Source organism: Capra hircus, chromosome 7 (assembly GCF_001704415.2).
Source record: "Capra hircus breed San Clemente chromosome 7, ASM170441v1, whole genome shotgun sequence".
In the NCBI taxonomy this organism is placed as follows: Eukaryota; Metazoa; Chordata; class Mammalia; order Artiodactyla; family Bovidae; genus Capra; species Capra hircus.
In genome coordinates this window covers 86149612-86167732 of record NC_030814.1, presented here as the reverse complement: position 1 = coordinate 86167732, position 18121 = coordinate 86149612, and the positions used below count along the sequence as shown (strand labels likewise).

The 18121-nt window shown below is 36.7% G+C and overlaps 1 protein-coding gene and 1 non-coding gene across 2 annotated transcripts in view; one reads left to right on the top strand and one right to left on the bottom strand.

The window, feature by feature from the left end:
- Positions 1–18121, bottom strand: part of ADAMTS19 (ADAM metallopeptidase with thrombospondin type 1 motif 19) — a 263593-nt gene that overhangs the window by 4174 nt on the left and 241298 nt on the right. The window lies entirely within an intron of this gene.
- On the top strand, positions 928–999 carry TRNAQ-UUG. Its single transcript has one exon. It is a non-coding gene; the product is annotated as a tRNA-Gln (tRNA).

The following is an 18121-nucleotide window of genomic DNA, read 5'->3' as shown; positions in this document are numbered from 1 at the left end:
TTTTCCTTATATTTGTTAAAACTGACATGAGCCACAACATCCAGGGCTGATGTAAAACAAGGGTCAGAAACACTGCTGCTCATAAATTGGACACAATGCAGTTTAGAACACCTAGCTGACCTAAGGCAGAGCTTTGAGTGATGAAGGACACGGGCAATTAAAGAGAAGATGAAGTTATGCAAACTATTATATGTAGAATGAATAAATAACATGGACATACTGTAGAGCATGGGGAACTAGATCCAGTATCCTGTGATAAATCATAATGGAAAAGAATATGAAGAGGAATGCATCCATATGTATAATGGAATCACTTTACTGTACAGCAGAAACTAATACAATAGTATAAATCAACTAAACTTCAGTAACATAAAAATGAAAAAAAGTTTGAGAGTATGACTTGGGAAAGACAGTGGGCGATACCAGTAACACACTTGGACTGACAGGTTTTTGTTGTTTTTTTTTTTTTAAATTTTTTTTTTTTAGTTTTTTATTTTTTAAATTTTAAAATCTTTAATTCTTACATGTGTTCCCAAACATGAACCCCCCTCCCACTTCCCTCCCCATAACATCTCTCTGGGTCATCCCCATGCACCAGCCCCAAGCATGCTGTATCCTGCGGGACTACAGTTTTTAAAGTTTTAATATCTAGTTTGCAACAAATGACTTGCTATTCTTTAATTTAGTCACTGATGCTTGACAGTTGGATATGCCCAACTGTGGAGCTGTGTAGATATACACCACCTGTGGGAGCTGGTGATAGACAGGGAGTCCTGGTGTGCTGCAGTCCATGGGGTTGCAAAGAGTCGGACACGACTGAGCAACTGAACTGAACTGAACTGAGAGCTGGATCCTCATTATAATTTTTCAATGTACTCATCTACTCTGGCCTTAAAATGTTTATTAATAACATCAACATGGCAGAATTCCCTGGTGGTCCAGTGGTTAGGACTCCATGCTTTGACTATTGGGACCCAGGTTCAATCCCTGGTCAGGGAACTAAGATCTTGCAAGCCTTGTCAAAAGAAAAAAAACAAACAAAACCAAATGGTGTATCAATCCGATGTGTTAATGAAATCATTGCTATGTCTTAGAAGATTGTTGTTGTTGTTTAGTCACTGTGTCTGACTCTTTTGGGACCCTTGGACTATAGCACTCCAGACTTCTCTGTCCATGGGATTTCCCAGCAAGAATATCAGAGTGGACTGCCATTGCCTTCTCCAGGCAATCTTCCCAACTCAGGGATCAAACTCACATCTCCTGCGTTGGCAGGCGGATTCCTTACCACTAAGCCACCTAAGAAGTCCATCTTGGCAGATAACATCATATCTAAAATTGTGCAAATATTTGAAAATCTTGTATTTTTCTAGTAAGACAGCCTTTTAATGTATCTCCTGTAATGAGATAATGTAATGTACCTGTATCTCAGATAAATATAGTTTATTTGTAAGGTATTTCAGAGAACATATTTAATGTACAATGTCTGTTTATTAAAGAAGTCTCTTGGGTCCATGTATATCACTAGATTTAATTTGTTACACAGATAAGCTGAGGTCTAGCTGAATGAGAAAATATAAAAATTACACGTGACAGAGGGAATATGCTTGTGTTTTGAAAATATTTATTTACTAGTTATATTTTCTTTACAATAAAGATTCAGTCATATTTGGCCAAATAGTTCTTAAAACTTAGATCTATTTAAAAACATGATCTCGGCATATTCTACTTGAAAACTGGTCAATACTTTCTGATTGTCATCTTTTAGATATGCAGGCACAATTTTATAACTGTTTCCCTTAATATTATACCGAGTCATTATTAGGATTGCATTTTCTTCTCTAGAATTTTCAATTCTTTCTCTACTATCATCTTGGGTTCCAACTCTTTTTATTTTCATCAGCAGAAGCATTCTACACAAACCCTTATCACCTCAAGTCTGTCTGCTACTGTTCACGTTGTCTTTAGCCTCCAGCCTTCTAGTCAATTACAAATATTAACAGAGAATATATATTCCTTTAAAATTGCTTTATATACATAATCTCCTTCGAGAAACTTCAATTACTGAGTTGCCCATTGCCTACGAGATAAAGCCCCAATATCCTTGAATGTCCAGGCTGGCATTTACCTCCTCAAATTTAATTTTCTACCTCTCTGCTTTAGGAATCATTTGCTCTATAAAGCACTAATCATGTCCATGTACTTTCTACTCCTGCAACTAGAACCGTGCTCATAGAAGGATTCCTTTCCAGATGCCTGGCCTCTTGTCAAATCACAATCTCAAATCCACTACCTTCACGAAGTGTTCCACAATTATCCCAGCAACTCATGCATATTTATGCAACATTTATGGTTTAAAACCATATACCTATCTATCTGAGGCTATCCCTTAGAATCACTTGGGAAAAAAATCTTTTTAACTATATATTTTAAAGCCTAAAATTCCTAAGGCAGGAAACAGATGGAATCTGGGAATATACATTTTTTTTTTTTTTAAAGTACCTAGGTCATTTTGCTGCACAGCCTGAGTATGGGAAACACTGGTCAATAGTATATGTTCTACATTTGATGTAGCCCAGTTTGTATTACTTCTTATCTCTGATAAATATCTTTTCATGCATCTAGTGTGTCTCTTGGTAAATTCCAGGCATCTAGTGTGTCTCTAGGTAAATTCTTGAAATTAGGCTCATTGTCATATCACTTTCAATAATAAAACTTAAATATCATGTACAAAAATAGCTAAGAATAACACAATAACAATTGTATGTGCATGCCATTTACGCATCTACTTTACAGATAACTGATGTTTCTAAATTCTATAAATACTTCTACATAAAACCTTCTTTGCATCTGACAAGAACAACTTGGATATTACACCCTTTTAAATCTGATTTTTTTTCTCATTAACTTCTACAGGAGCTATTATAAGAGGAGTCACTGTTTACATGGTCTTTGTCCTTTGGAAGATTCTTAATATTATTAATAGATATATGCATACAGACAACATGCTTCTTAGTAATATTTTCAGGAAAACTCAAATAATTAAACTAAAAACTTTAAGTGGTTAAGTTTATGTGGAAATGTATCATTCTAGTATCTGCTTCTAAAATTTCTGTAGATCTTGAAAGCAATCACAATATTGGAGACATGAAAAGAACAGAAATTTTATAATAGATGAACTCCTTTGGAAGTAATAGCAAAGGTTCTCAATCACATGTCAAAGAAGTCTAGTAATCAATCATAGACTATTACCAACCCTTTCAACTAATCTTATATTAACTCCAAAGGACATGTGTAAACCAAAGTAACATCATTTTTTCAGGATCACAAAGTAACTATATATATATGATAACTTAGAATACACAGTTTTAGTAGATAATGGTTGAAGAGTGCTTCCATAAATTATTTTTTAGAAAATTAAAGAGAAAAAAGTTCATTTAATTGAAATGGCATCATTTCTGCCTTTGAAACTAATGGAATAAGCTTTATTATGAAATTAGCCTAACAGCTTTAGAATTTTTATTAGAATACTTCAATAATAAAAACATCAAGATTTTACTAGTAATCATTTTCTTTATAAAATATATGTGGTAAAAATTTATTTCAAATGTATGAAAAATAAACAGACATATTTGAAATGCCAAAGTATCTTCTAAACTATTTCTACTTTATTATAGAAGGTACTACTGAATAATTGGATATCTTCTCAAATCACATCATTATGATTAAAGACAGACAAATATTAAAAGGAAAAGTCACTATAATTTTGGCTTGAAATGAGGAGACCAGGGCTCTAATACGGTCTCTAGAATTTAATGTGCCTGGGACTTAGTTTTCCTTTTCGTTAAGTAAGGCACTGTGGTAGATCATAGCTACACTCTCAGGTCTAAATGACTATGAAAGGAAACACTCCAAATAATTTATTATTAAAAGTTACTGCAGTCAGGCAATTTTTAAGCAGTGACACTGTATAACAGTAAAGACTGCAAATTCATTATCTAATTGTTCACTGTACTATCCAACATTGGTATGACAGCAGTCCAATAATGTCTCAAAATTATATTTTGCTTGAATTTTTCAGAATATTCAATTGTTTATTGGCTTTTCAAATACTTATTGATTACCCACCATGTTCAGGGTTCTGTGCAGAAGCTAAAAACAGCAGAAATGATTAATATTATGAAGCTGGTGTTTATTTAGGATCTATTATATGCCAGATACTGGCATATAACTCTATTATATGCCATAACCTATATGCCAGATACAGGTTACATTTATTTTAATATCTCATATGAAGCCCATGAGCACTATTATTACTCCTTTTACACACAGGAGAAAAGAGAGGCGCAAATAAGTGACACAAAGTGCACTCAGTGTCACAGCTAATGACACTGTACTGGAGTTTGAACTAATATGTACTAAAATCAAAGATGGGACATGTAGTACTACTCGATACTAGAAGATTGCCAATATTTCTCTTTATGTTAACAGAAATATTTCTTTTTCCTCTATCCTGCGGAATAATCTCTTATCCTAATTAGAAGGCTTTTTTTTTTTTTTTTTGAGTTGTGTTACTATAACACAGGCTATGTGGTATGAGATAAACTCTTTTGCCGTAATGACAATTAAGTAGCATGCTTTCTTTTTAGACAGAGTGATCATAGAATTTAACATCCAAATCAGACCACTTGTGAAAGAAGTTCTGATAACTATTTGTGGACTATGGGCATAAAAAGGGATGGTCCTGGGTAATCTGGGATACACTGTCACACTATCTGTAGACGATTTACTGACAGATCTATGTATTAGATGGTAAATGGACACATGAAATACCTATTATAAACCAGTCATTATCTAATATGCTTTTATACATAATATCTTGGTTAATCTTGCTCATAAACCTAATATCCAACTCTTTGCAACCCCACAGATTGTAGCCCGCCAGGCTCCCCTGTTCATGGGATTTTCCAGGCAAGGTTGCACTAGAGCAGGTTGCATGCTCTCCTCCAGGGGATCTTCCTGACCCTGGAACAGAACCTGGTCTCCTGTGGCTCCTGCACTGCAGGAGGATTCTTTTGCTGCTGAGCCAATGGGGAAGCCCATTTTCATCCACTCAATCAACAGATTTTAGTGAAACTCTCTGATGTGTCAAGTACTCTTTTGGATACCAGAAAATAACAGTAAACGAAACAGACAAAAATCTGTGCCTTCAATCAGTTTACACTCTAATAGTGGGAAGCGAAAAGGTCAAGAATTAAAATACATTGTATATCAGATATTGACAAGTGCTATAGAGAAACTAAAGCTGGGAAGGAAGACTGGGAAAATTTGGGCTATGGGGTTTAGCAATTCAAATGGGATGATCAGGGAAGGACTCATGGAGAAAGTGATAAAGACATATTCCTTGTGAAGGAGAAACAAACCTCAAATGCAATCTTCTGTTTCCAAATACAATGTTCCTTCCATTGTGTTTTTACAGATCTTGGATCAATTTCATTGAATTTCTCTTTCCATTTTTCTTCCTTCCTTCTTTCCTTGCTCTCTCCCTCCCTCCCTCCCTCCCTTCAATCTTTTTCCTAATATATTTTAAACTTCTTCACATATGTACTAGGTTAAAATATATTAGAGACAAGACAGCACTCTAGACGTCCACTGAATGCCAAAATGCTAAAGTGTCAAAATCAATTTGCCAGCAACTGGTAAAAAAAAGAAAAAGAACAACACAGAGTGTACCTGATAAGCTGCCATTGATCTTTCTTTTACAAGGAATGTTTCCTGACTAAAGTTATTTAAAAAGAGAGACTTGTACTGTCTGACAAATAGTCTGTTCCCCAAACAGTTTTAATATTGCCCTGAAGGACCTTTGAAACTAAGCGCCTCATGAATCAATTCCATGAATTAGAAGTCTTTAATTCTAAACAGGAAACACAATCTTGATGTACTAGGTTTACTACAGTAAAAAAGGGAAACAGTAATCTTTAGAACAAACTTCAATAGCAAGGCACAAGAAAAAAAATGATGCTAGTAATCGCCCTTTTCCACCTAAAGTATCTGCAAACAGAATTTGTTTTGACTTAATGTATTGATCATTTCAATCTACCTGAGAAAATGATGACATTCCCTGTACTTGAGCATTATCTTTAGATAAGATCATTATAGATTTCTCTGATAATGGAATAAACTCTTTCTTGACCCAGGATATTTAGTGACAATTTCTAAGATTGTATTAAATTATGTCTATATTAGTTTTCATGTCAAACACTAAATATGACAAAGGAAACTTCCTCAATAATTTAAAGTCTGAACTATTAAAATGATTAGAGAAATAGTTTAATGAATGAGCACAATGAATACAAATGGTAGCAAATTAGCAAGACTATATTCTCTCTTAAAATGAGATTTCTGGAGAAGGGAATGGCTATGCAGTTCAGTTCAGTCACTCAATCGTGTCAAATTCTGCGACCCCATGGACTGCAGCATGCCAGGCCTCCCTATCCATCGCCAACTCCCGGAGTTTACACAAACTCATGTCCATTGAGTCAGTGATGCCATCCAGCCATCTCATCCTCTGTTGTCCCCTTCTCCTCCTACCTTCAATCTTTTCCAGCATCAGGGTCTTTTCAAATGAGTCAGTTCTTCACATCTGGTGGCCAAAGTATTGGAGGTTCAGCTTCAACATCAGTCCTTCCAATGAACACTCAGAACTGATTTCCTTTAGGATGGACTGGTTGGATCTCCTTGCTGTCCAAGGGACTCTCAAGAGTCTACTTCAACACCACAGTTCAAAAGCATCAATTATTCGGTGCTCACTTTTCTTTATAGACCAACTCTCACGTCCATACATGACCACTGGAAAAACCATAGCCTTGACTAGACGGACCTTTTTTGGCAAAGTAATGCCTCTGCTTTTCAATATGCTATCTAGGTTGGTCATAACTTTCCTTTCAAGGAGTAAGCGTCTTTTAATTCCATGGCTGCAGTCACCATCTGCAGTGATTTTGGAGCCCAAAAATATAAAGTCTGTCACTTTCTCCACTGTTTACCCAACTATTTGCCATGAAGTGGTGGGACCAGATGCCATGATCTTAGTTTTCTGAATGTTGAATTTTAAAACAACTTTTTCACTCTCCTCCTTCACTTTCATCAAGAGGCTCTTTAGTTCTTCTTCAGGTTCTGCCATAAGGGTGGTGTTATCTGCATATCTGAGGTTATTGATATTTCTCCCTGCAATCTTGATTCCAGCTTGTGCTTTATCCAGTCTAGAGTTTCTCATGATATACTCTGCATAGAAGTTAAATAAGCAGGGTGACAAAATACAGCCTTGACGTACTCCTTTCCCTATTTGAAACCATTCTCACTCCAGTATTATTGCCCTGAAAATTTGATGCACAGTGGAGGCTGGGAGGCCTACAGTTTCAGGGGTTGCCAAGAGTCGGATATTACTGAGTGACTAACATTTTCACATCATGTATTATAGACCCTTAAAACTATTTCCATCATTTAAAACTTTCTTTTTGTCATTGTTACGCCACACAATAAGAGCTCACTGATGCTGGGAGGGATTGGGGGCAGGAGGAGAAGGGGACGACAGAGGATGAGATGGCTGGATGGCATCACTAACTCGATGGCCGTGAGTCTGGGTGAACTCTGGGAGATGGTGATAAACAGGGAGGCCTGGCGTGCTGTGATTCATGGGGTTGCAAAGAGTCGGTCTCGACTGAGCGACTGAAGTGAACTGAACTTTATTTTACCTAAGAAAATTTCATCTGAATAAACTAATTGAAAAGGAAATATTTGGGGATGAATAAGCAATATCCAAGCTGATGGAGGAGTACAGCGGACACTTACCTAACTCACATGTTTATCATATTCCAACATGGCCAACAAGGGTCTGGTGATTGAGATGTAAACTCTTGCAAAGTTATATTTGCTAAGTTAGATGCTAGCCCTGAGTGGGCAGGGTTTGCCAATAAAAGCAGGTTAAGATGCCAGCATGATCTGAAAAATTTGTGGTCTGTGAATAAGTGTAAATAAACGAGGGACATAGAAAAAAATGTAGGAAACAAAACAAACCCAAAAAATTCTTAACAAATTCTCAACTGAGGCATTGTCCTAAAAACAAAGGGTTGAAATGAAGTCTGAATAGCCAGGAAGTTCATCTCATGGATCAGCCATGGTGTGGAATTCTTTCTCCCACCACAAAGATGGATGAGCTTCCACCACAGCTCAAAAATTGTAGTAAGCTCAAATTTTAGTAAGAGTGGACCATGGACATTTCATCCCAACAGTATTATTTATAGCATTAATAGTGCTGCTAAGAACTTGGTTTAATACTTGGAAAAATATGTAAACACCTTATACTAGGTGTTTAGGGAAAGGCCATTTATCCTGAGACATTTTATTGATGTTATAATTTCACTATGCTGTGTGTGCTATAAAATTACTGTGGCCTGATGAAATTTTTCTTCAAGCCTAATCTCATGCACTGAGGATAAATAGCTCTTATATAGCATATTGGTATAAACACATTTTGGTGGATCAAATAAACATATAAGGAGTGAGTATACTGTTACTAAATTTTTATTATATTATATAGAAATATTCATTTCATGATGGCTTTGAGTATGCTTATCAAGAATACGTATCTTTTAAAATAATCTACATATATTGTTCCCCCAAATTTCTATGGATACCACAATGCTTAGAGGCATAAATCCACTAACTACTAGTGAATAAAAGCAAACATGCTCTGTAATACTCTGACATGAGTGAAACATGCCTGCACAGGCACTAATAAATAGGTATCTACAAGTTTATAAAGTCAAAATGAGGGACAAAAACAGTGAACATGACTTTAGGAGGTTCTCAAAGCTCATCCATAGTACCGCTTGAACCCACTTTTGTAAAGTGCAAAATTATTTGTCACTGAAAGTTCATAATCATGTAGGAATATCCATAAGGGCTCATGATATAATCTATCTGATATGTCTCTGCCAAATTCACCAAAGGACAGTGTCCTTTTGTCTAAGGAGTAACCTACGTGCTTCTGAACAACTTAATTTCACTTAAAAACCCTTTATGAATGGGATATCTATAAATATCTCTTAATTACTCTTCTATATAGAGAAGAGACACTCATTGTTTCCATTGATCTCCGATTTTTGCACTGCTTCTGCGCTCCATGGGTTCTAGGATCAAGTAGATATATTCTGCATATGCAACTTTCAGCTACTAAAGATTTCCCTATCTAGTCTTCAGTCTTGGGATCCTATGGTAAAAGACCAAACGTTAAAGTTACTGGTTAAATATTAGTTTCCACCTTTCCTTTCAGGACTTCAGTACAGGCACACAGGCAATGCTCAGTGCTAGTTGTTACTCCGAATATTTAGATAACCTACGTTTGGGAACCAATCGGGACACTGTGCTGTAAGTAAATTTGTATACTTAGGTTAAATAATCAACTTGTTTGCCTGTTAATCTGTGCATGTTAAACTCTAAAGTTAGTGTAAAACTCTTCAACCTGCTGAGTCCCATAAAATATTCTTTTAAACATTATACCAAAGAGGCAGGAACCCAGAAATAAAAATACTACTGTATTTATTTGGAGTTTTATTGGATAAGAAATATAACTAGTCTACTTTTAAGTTCCTTGAAAAAAATCCCCCAATTTCAGGATATTTAGGGGTTAAAAATAATAATTCTCACACTTGGCCAGCATAGAGATTACCCGAGATTCCTTCCTTCTAGACTGTGCCAAAGATATATATTCTGGAGAGAATGTGTATTCTCCAGGCCAACAGCTAAGGAAGGCTCTGTAATGCTTTACTCATTTCCAGCTGGCCTCTGTAAGAAATAGGAATTCCTAAATTAAGAGAAAATTGTCACTGGCAGACAGAACTTTTTTTTAACCAATATAATAGACAATCTTATAGAACCTGATATAATTTATATTGATAAGTGCCAATCTCTAACAAGGTTAACAGCATTGACTTGGATAATTTGTCTTTGGGAATAAATGGATTATTCCAAAGTAGTTTAACGAGAGTGAAGTAGCATTCACAGTGGAGTGTGGACCTCGTAAGGAAACTAAATGATGACTTCTACTGGAAATTATTAGCACAGCATTCCTATTCATTTATGTATATGTTTGGCAGTTCCATCTTTAAACTTTTTAATAAAGTGAGTGTGAAACAAGCATACTAAGGAACAAAAGTTAGCTTTGTTTTTTAAGGTTTGCAATTTATTTTGGTCAGTGTTGCAACATCTTTAAACATAGTTCATCTGCTTTATTTAACACATGGATATTTGGGATTGAATCTATTCCTAGAGGTCAGACACTGAGGATTTTTTTGCATATGTGTTTAATTAATTCATCGCTTGGTTCTACAGTTCAACTATTTTTGTCTCTTTCATGAAAATGTTTGCATAGAGTTACTGCAAATCAAGGAAATGTGTGTGGCAAAAATCAAGCAGATTGCTTATGAACGATTAGCAGAGAACTGAATGTGTTATGAAAGGTCATAATAATCACCCCAATCATTTTTTATATCAAAGTATATACACTGATCACCACAATGATGGAATTAAAACAAGATGTTTTACATTAAGAAGCAATTAATACATACAAAGTCTTGGGCATATTTGCAGTTTTGTCAGTGCTGAGCTTATGAATCACAGGATGTTGCAGAGGTGAAAAAAGCCCAGCAGTACATTTCTATTTTATCACTATCATCCCAGGGAAACATCTTCCCACCAGAGACAGTTGTTTGGAAAGACAGTGATTGAATTTCCTTTTCCAATTAAATACTTTCCAGGTCTAGTATAACAACCCTATGTCAAAAATGGATCAGATCCTCTGTGGCCATGTTAGAGTGTGTGCTTTTTATTTTGTTTTCAGTAAATAAAATCTTGATTTAAAACAGTACAGAGTACATTATATAGCAACCTTTAACTTATTCCAACCTGAAATATACCAAATATTTCCCAGTTCACGGAGAAAATTCTTAACTGTGCTTTGTTTCTATCTGCTGCCTTCCTTCTAGGTTAGATCATTGCTCTCCAACCTTTCATCAGGTATTGACACATGAATTCCAGACAATGCAAAACAGGTCTGCCAGCTTCCTTGAAGCTCAACCTGCAGCATCCTTCAGGTTTAAATAGCATGTTACTCAAATATGTCTGGATTTACTTTTTCTATTAAAAAAATCACAGTTTTAAGTAGTTTGATATACCATACAGAAAAAGGTCAAGGGAGTTGCATGTTTACATAAAATTATATTGATTACCTTAATATTCCTGGAGAAAGACAAGCTAGTTACTAATTTTTCCTAGTAAAATATATGAAACATTGTAATTGTTATAGAACTACAGTCAGAAAAACAGATCAGAAGAAAAGAAATACAATGCTTAGATGTATCATACATTTTTTGCTTACTCGATGAAAAAGTTTAAGCAGTTATTTATTCAATAAAAATCGCTGCTTGTCATGCTATGCTATGTTCATTCAGAGAAATATGCGAAAGGGCTTAAAGGGTTAAGACAGCAACAATGTAAGGCAGTAAATAATTGAGGAAAATTAATCTAGTCGATAAGTGCAAAACACATTTTGTTATTTATTGGGGAAATGAGGTACTTGAGATAGTCCTTAAAGGACTTCGATGGTTGGAAAAAAAATACATTTTAGTGATAAAGTGTATATACAAAGACGTGGAGATTGTAAAAGTACAAACTTCTCAGGTCTGACCTTACTGGAGATACCGAATTAATGAGAACAAAGACATGATTCTCAATAGGTAGGTTAAGATCAGCATATAGAAAGCGTTGAACATCAGAGTGAGTACATGAAAGTGAAAGTTTTAGTCGCTCAGTCGTGTCCGACTCTTTGCGACCTCACGGACAGTAGCCTACCAGGCTCCTCCGTCCACGGGCTTTTCCAGGCAACAGTACTGGAGTGGATTGTCATTTCCTTCTCCAGAGGGTCTTCCCGACCCAGGGATCAAATCTAGGTCTCCCACATTGTAGGCAGATGCTTTACGGTCTGAGGCACCAGGGAAGTCTTAGTTGATTATAAAGTCCTTTAGTTGACAGTAAAGCCAATGCCAACTCTCTGAAACTGTTTGAACCGTTGGTTAGAGTGGTGAAGCCATCCCTATGAATGAATGAATCTGTAAGAGGGCAGTCTGAGGGTACAGAAGCACATTATAAGTTGTTACGTCTAGTCAAGGCTATAGTTTTTCCAGTGGTCATGTATGGATGTGACAGTTGAACTGTGAAGAAGGCTGAGCACCGAAGAATTGATGCTTTTGAACTGTGGTGTTGGAGAAGACTCTTGAGAGTCCCTTGGACTGCAAGGAGAGCCAACCAGTCCATTCTGAAGGAGATCAGCCCTGGGATTTCTTTGGAAGGAATGATGCTAAAGCTGAAACTCTAGTACTTTGGCCACCTTACGCAAAGAGTTGACTCATTGGAAAAGACTCTGATGCTGGGAGGGATTGGGGGTAGGAGGAGAAGGGGACGACCGAGGATGAGATGGCTGCATAGCATCACGGACTCGATGGACGTGAGTTTGAGTGAACTCTGGGAGTTGGTGATGGACAGGGAGGCCTGGCGTGCTGCGATTCATGGGGTCGCAAAGAGTCGGAAACGACTGAGCGACCGAAATGAACTGAACTGAACTCTAGTCATGGTGAAAATATTTATTAAAAGGCCTTTTTTTAAAAATTTATTTATTTTAATTGGAGGCTAATTACTTTACAATATTGTATTGGTTTTGCCATACATCCACATGAATCCGCCACGGGTGTACACGTGTTCCCCATCCTGAACCCTCCTCTCACCTCCCTCCACGTACCATCCCTCTGGGTCATCCCAATGCACCAGCCCCAAGCGTCCTGTATCCTGCATCGAACCTGGACTGGCGATTAGTTTCTTATATGATATTATGACATTTTTCAATAAAAGTATTTATTAAAAGGGAGTGAAGAACACTCTACTTGTGAATAGAACAGAAAGTGTGAGGGATACCCTCTGCATGTGTGTTGGGGAAGATGGCATCGACATTTTTCAAGAAGAAGGGAACTGGGAGTGGGATATATTTCGAGGAAACAAAATGAAGAACTTTGTTTTGAGAAAATAGGAGAATACCACTGGCACAGCCCTATAGCAGCTAATGTTTGAGGATAAAGAACTAGCGTCCCCTCAAGTCCCGCTGAGCTTCGATTTCACTGAACATTCCTAAGCATACTTTCTTGTTTCTCATGACCTTTCCTCCTGTTGCTGTGAGTACCCCCTTTTCAGTCCCTTTTACTAAGCAGTTGCTTCTTTTCTCACACGCCTTTAAAGAAAGGAGTTTTCCATGGCTGCCACGTTTCTTCTTCATCTTCGGGCCCGCTTATACTTCAAGATTTAAACACTGCCTACACGTTGGTGATTCCAAAATGTATACTCCATCCCATTCCTTTCCTCTGATCTACCTACTAGATTTACCAGCATTAAATTCGCTTATGGGCACATGAAACATAATTCACAATCCTTCCCCTCCAACTTGATTCATCTCTGCTGCTGCTGCTGCTGCTGCTAAGTCACTTCAGTCGTGTCTGACTCTGTGCGACCCCATAGACGGCAGCCCACTAGGCTCCCCCTGTCCCTGGGATTCTCCAGGCAAGAACACTGGAGTGGGTTGCCATTTCCTCCTCCAACGCATGAAAGTGAAAAGTGAAAGTGAAGTTGCTCAGTAGTGCCAAACTCTTAGTGACCCCATGGACTGCAGCCTACCAGGCTCCTCCGTCCATGGGATTTTCCAGGCAAGAGTACTGGAGTGGGGTGCCATTGCCTTCTCCAGATTCATCTCTAGGACTTCCTATCTCATGTGAATGTGAGATTCCTTTTAAACACATGAATCCCTCCCTCCTTTTCACCTCACACAGAAGATCAACCCTGCTTCTCTTCATTTTAACCTCGTAACAGTTTCTCAAAGCCAACCATTTTCTCTATCTCTACTGACACTACAATACGAATGGTCAGCATTTATTTAGTTACTGTGTAACTGATACTTTGCTAATAATTCTTCATAAATTATTTCATCTGGCTTCAGTAATTTACTGACCAGAAAATTCAGAATTCAAACCGAGGGCTGTCTTATTCCAAGACAACACCAAGTTGTCTCACCAATTACCTAACTCACCAAATCCTCTCCCCTTCACAGAAATTATATAATATTCACTTAGCATCTGTCTATATTTATGACATCAATCATTTTTGAGACGGAAACATGAAAAATATAACTATTAAGAAAGAATTTTAATTTCTGACAGAAAGCATTCACCAGTTTATAAAATGAAAGGTAATTTATGGAGATGGGGGGTAGAATTTTAAGTACAGAAGACCCTTTCTTTCAATGTAATTCAAATAAATTGTTCTTTGTATATTTGTGTAGAGAAATATTAATATGTATAAAAACAATACATGTAAATTAGTTTATACTATGTAACTCTTCTACATAATATTTACTATTTAATAGTAGGTCTTGGAGAAATTTTTCATCATTGTGTATATATAAATACACTTTTAAAAATGACAGTATTCCACTGTGTATAGTATTATGAGTCATATAACTAGTTAATGGATGGGTGGATTATTTTCAAGTGTGTGTTGTTCCAAACAAGACCGCAATGAGCATCTTCATAAACACAATGAGTAAATTATGTGAGAATGTCTGTAAGCAAATTCTATGACAATGGAGCTGTTGAGTCTAAGAATGTGTACATTTCAAAATAAAGATTTTTTTCACGTATCAAAATGATAGAAAACTTGATCGTATCCAATGTTAGAAGCAGTATGAGAATATGTACGTGGAAGCAATTGGGCAGAATTTAGTAGAAACTGTTTCCTCTGTATGGCAGACCCAGACTATCCCCCAACCCACTTCTCTCATGTTGCCTTGCTGAGCTCTGGAGCTGTGTGTGTGTGTTTATTTTTTAAACACGTTTGTTAGTTTTAGTTCTTCTATATGGACTCGTATATATTCTATACATAGTAAATAAAGTTATAAAGTATGTATTTTTATAATCCATTCTGTTATTTGTGCTTTTGTCTCCTAAGGTGTTTGTGTAACTCAGCAATGTTTTTCCTTTGACTGTACACATCACTGGCATAAAAGATGATGAAGCTCAGCCCAAATAGAATTCACAGTCCTTCCCCTCCAACTTGGTTCATCTCTAGGCTTTCCTATCTCATAACATAGAACCACTATCTCTACAAGTTTTTCAGCCCAGAAAACTATAACTTTTACTTGCACAGAGTATTCTGAAATTCAGGGAGACGTTCAGTTGCTTTGGCACCTTTGGCAGATGTGGGGGCTGAGGTTAGGGGGCCTAAGGACCTGCTCTTCTGCATAGAAGACTGCTGCAGGTTGTGCACGGTAGCTATACTGAGGCTGGAGAGCCAGAGTTAACTTGAAGCAGGGCAGGGACTTGTTTGTTAAGACAATTTTTCCCTTCATTACTTTATGCATCCATCTGATGCCTTTCTGGGCTTCCCAGGTGGTGCTACTAGTAAAGAACCCACCTGCCAGTGAAGGAGATGCAAGAGATGTGGGTTCGACCCTTGGGTTCGAAAGGTCTCCTGGAGGGGGAAATGACAACCCACTCCAGTATTCTTGCCTGGAGAATCCTAAGGACAGAGGAGCCTGGTGGGCTACAGTCCATGGGTCACAAAGAGTCAGACATGAGTAAAGTGACTTAGCATGCGCCTTTCTAACTAGCTGATCATTTGCCTATTTTTCCTTGCATTGTATCTATCTCCTTCTCTGGGTGTCCTGGTGATCTGCTTATATCTATCTCTGGATATCCTCTGGTATTTGATGAACATATACGTTCCTAAATCTAAGTAAAAAACAGTCAGTGCTAAAACTTCTGATTTTAATTTTATACAGCCAACAAATTTCATTATATGTTTCTGTGACACTCTACCCTGCCTCACCTATTGAAGTTCAATGTCCCCAAAATGAGCTTTGGCCTGCTCCATACTCCACACCTATAAAGGACATCAAGAATAATTTTTAACTCAATGACATATATTTGCTGAATTAATTCTGGGTATAGTTTAGAAGGTAAAATTATAGATATCCTGGTATGCAGCACAGAAGAACTGACAACATTATTTTAAGATTCTAGTGACTTTTCAAGGATCTATTAAGAAGACAGTATTTTTAAAACCTGTAGATTAAAAAAAATATTTCTCCCTATTTTCCAATCCAAAAGATGTTAAAAAATGTTCTTATACCTGAATTTATAACATAATCATACATATATATGCAAATACAATATTGACAATGAACATATACATAGAGACACTCCTTCAATCTCTTTAAATTATACATTTTCTTTAGATAGACGACATACACACAGTATGTGTGCTTCATTCTTTTTAAGCTAATATATTTCTGCTATGTTTAATAATACCAGCCAAAAGCACTTAATTACATTGAATAATTGGGAATATTTTGAAAACTCAATTTTTAAAATATATCTGGGGCAACAGACAAGACTCTGAGGAGCTCTTAAAAATAAAAATGATAACAATGCAAAAATGTCCCATTCTCTGGCAGTACAAAGAGACAGAGACAACACAATTTGATAGCCGACAGTTCAGGGATTTTGTGCATGGTTTAGAAGACGGTTATCTTTTTCAGGTAGAATGGTGAGTACCAAGTTGGGTAAACGCTTGGTGGATGCATCTAAACAAAATAATGGAAAGTCTTTTTTGAGGAGAAGCATCTTATATATCATTGAGGAATTTCTTCAGTATGAACTGCCTGCCTACTCAGAGATAAGTGCATTTTTTAAAGTAAATTTTCCTATAATGCAAAATATCTCTTCTTTAGGATATTGTGGGATAGGTTTTCTCAATGCCTATATGCTTAAAATTAAGCCCATAGTCTTTGATTTCTTTAATTCACTGACTGAGTTAACAATTATAGAACTCAGGATCATAGATTCAGAGGCACTCCTGGTGGCTCAACTGGTGAAGAGCTGCCTGCCAATGCAGGAGACGCAAGAGAGGCAGGTTAGATCCCTGGGTCAGTAAGATCCCCTGGAGGAGGGCATGGCAATCCACTCTAGCATTCTCGCCTGGAAAAGTCCATGGACAGAGGAGCCTGGCAGGCTATAGTCCATGGGTCACATAGAGTCGGACACGACTGAGTGCATGCGCACAGATGATAGATTCATATTTGTTAATTGTGCAGCTGCTCAAATTTTCCTATCTTATGAGATTATCTATAAGCATAAAAATGATAAGCAGTTATCTTCTCCAAATATCAATAGACTTGTAGATATAATTAGAAAATAATACTAAATAGAAATGCTAATCCATCTCAAGAATAGTTTTCTGGATTACAGACTATTTCAGTTTGGTTTCAATCTACTAATCAAGGTAGAAAAAATATTTACAAAGCTAGATTTTGAAATTTAATCTATTGTAAGCTTTTGTAAAGTGTGTTATACTAAATAACAAACTAGCTACATACTCTGTAAAAGTGATTCTTGGTATTAAAAAAAAAAAAAAGAAAGAAAAGAAAAGTGAAATACCAGAGTCTCTCTTAGGGCTTCCCTGATAGCTTAGCTGGTAAAGAATCCGCCTGCAATGCAGGAGACTCTGGTTCAATTTCTGGGTCAGGAAGATCCCCTGGAGAAGGGATAGGCTACCCACTCTAATATTCTGGCCTGGAAAATTCCATGAATGCTATAGTTCATGGGGTTGCAAAGACTCAAAACCGGCTGAGTGACTTGCACTTCACAAAGTCTCTCTTTGGGATCTGCCCTGTACAGAAGAATGCTAAAGGATCTGAATATTCTTTGAGCACAGATTATTTGATTATCTTTAACTACAGTATTTCTCTCACATCCTAATGAATGAGTTTGCCATGCAACATAATTCTGGAAATGCAAGAATTCATAAATTAATATGAATTCAGTCATAAAATGATGACATTCAGGTCTTTGGTAAATATTAAATTTACTAATCAATCTACTTAATATATTTTCTCCATCTAGCAGTTCTCATTTTATTAATTCCTTTTATTCTCTAGTTTTAGAATATACTTAACATTCCTATTTTTACATTC